The 1,988-nt window shown below is 46.3% G+C and overlaps 1 pseudogene; it reads right to left on the bottom strand.

The window, feature by feature from the left end:
• Positions 1-610: 610 nt before the first annotated feature.
• LOC144224745 (BOS complex subunit TMEM147 pseudogene) lies at positions 611-1,302 on the bottom strand (annotated as a pseudogene).
• Positions 1,303-1,988: the final 686 nt, after the last annotated feature.

The raw sequence follows: 1,988 nt of genomic DNA, 5'->3' as shown, positions 1-1,988 counted from the left end.
GGTTAAGCATCCAACTTCGGCTCAGGTCATGATCTCATGATTCGTGGGTTCGAGCCCCGCACTGGGCTCTGTGCTGACAGCCAGCTCAGAGTCTGGAGCCTGCTTCAGATTCTGTATCTCCCTCTCTCTCTGACCCTCCCCTGCTCATGCTGTATCTCTCTCTCTCTCTTTCTTTCTCTCTCTCTCTCTCTCTCTCTCTCAAAAATAAATAAATAAATAAACAAAAGTAGGTGTATGAAGAAGTAATATGTTTATTTTTACAACTCTTTGAAATTTATTTTGAGCTAGGGAGGGAGGAAGGGGGGAGAGAGAGAGAGAGAGAGAGAGAGAGAGAGAGAGAGAGAATCCCAAGCATGCTCCACATGTCAGCACAGAGATTGATGTGGGGCTCAAACTCCTGCATCAAACCATGAGATTATCACCTGAGCCAAAATCAAGAGTCCGAAGCTTAACAGACTGAGTCACCCAAGCACCCTTATGTTTACAATTTAGTAAACAAAGTGATTGTTGACTTTGAAATATTTTCACAGGTAGTGAGTAGAATCTCACATGAGTCATTTCTTTATTTCTTTTTCTTTTTTTTGTTTTTTTTTAACTTTCCAAATACTGTTTACTTCACTGAGATGTGGAGGCAGGGTAAGGGTATGTGAGTGCCTGGCAAACCACACCTGTGCATGTTGACAACAGTGACCTCAAAGGCCAGTGTGCTGAGGGTCAGCAGCACTGTCACCACTGCTCCAGACAGCAGTGCTGTCCAGCTGTCCAGGGAACAGAGGTAGACAAAGGTCTCCAGGACAAAGCCCTCCTAGACACTAAGGAACAGAGGCAGGAGCACTGCTCACAGAAAACTCTGGTATAGGTCACAGTGTTCTCATTCAGACCCGGGCAGGTGCAATGATAGTAGTGGACCAAACTGATGTTGGAGTCCGTGCTCATCTGGGTGTACTTCCAGTCAAACTCAAAGCTCCAGGGTCCAACCTAGAGAGGGGTGCTTAATGAGCTTGGAGGTGGTCCAGCCTCGGGTAGCAACCATAATCTTGTACTCCCCCTCGCCTGCATTCTGGGACATGCCAAGGTTTAGGTCTATCAGCTCTGTCACATCCACACTGGCCTTGGTCACTCCCCAGTGAAGTCAGAGATAACCCCTTCCCAGGTGGGAAAAAAAGTGGCCAGGAACACCATCTTGCAAAGCTGCATTAAGAGGTGGGTGACCCCAGGATACACACACTTCCAGAAGGTGTTGTACTGGGACGGGGTGCTGCACTTGTAAGTGATGAGGTAGCAGAGGTAGGCCAAGGTGAAGCAGTTCCTGAACCGAACAGGGTAGTGGCGCCGGCCACCTATGCCCTGCTTCCCCCCCCCCCCCCCCACCTCCTGAGCACAGGTCTTTGGCTTGGTTGGCCTGTGGCCCTGGCTGGGGCCCGGAGCCCACCAGCGTCCCCTGCATCCCACCTGACCTTCTTCACATGAGTCCTTTAATGTACACAGTTCCAGAAGCAAGGTGTTCTTACTGCTACCTACATGAAAGCCCATGAGAGTTTGCAGGGATATTTAATCAAATCATTTCTGACTAAAAAAAATTGTTAGAATCATGTGCTTCTTTAAGAGAAGATGAACAATAACAATGTATGCAAAAGCAAATTTGGACAAATATAATACATTTCAAAGTTATATAGCATTTTAATTTGAAAGAGGTTACAAGAGTAAATATTATAATGATTTTTAAAGCTGATTGGGTATCAGAACTCCTAAGAATCATTAAAATTTTGGGCGTGCCTGGGTGGCCCTGTTAGTTAAGCATCTAACTTGGGCTGAGGTAATGATCTACAGGTTCTGTGAGTGCGAGCCCCATAGGGCTCTGTGCTGAGTTCAGAGCCTGCTTAGAATTCTGTCTGTCCCTCCCCTACTCACATTCTCTCTCTCTCTCTCTCTCTCTCTCTGAAACATAAACATAAAAAAAAAAATCAAAGCATCATGAATTAGGATTT

The sequence above is a fragment of the Crocuta crocuta genome, unplaced genomic scaffold (genome assembly GCF_008692635.1).
Source record: "Crocuta crocuta isolate KB4526 unplaced genomic scaffold, BGI_CrCroc_1.0 scaffold442, whole genome shotgun sequence".
NCBI classification, from domain to species: Eukaryota; Metazoa; Chordata; class Mammalia; order Carnivora; family Hyaenidae; genus Crocuta; species Crocuta crocuta.
The sequence above is the reverse complement of the archived record's forward strand: the minus strand, read 5'-3'. Positions and strand labels throughout refer to the sequence as shown.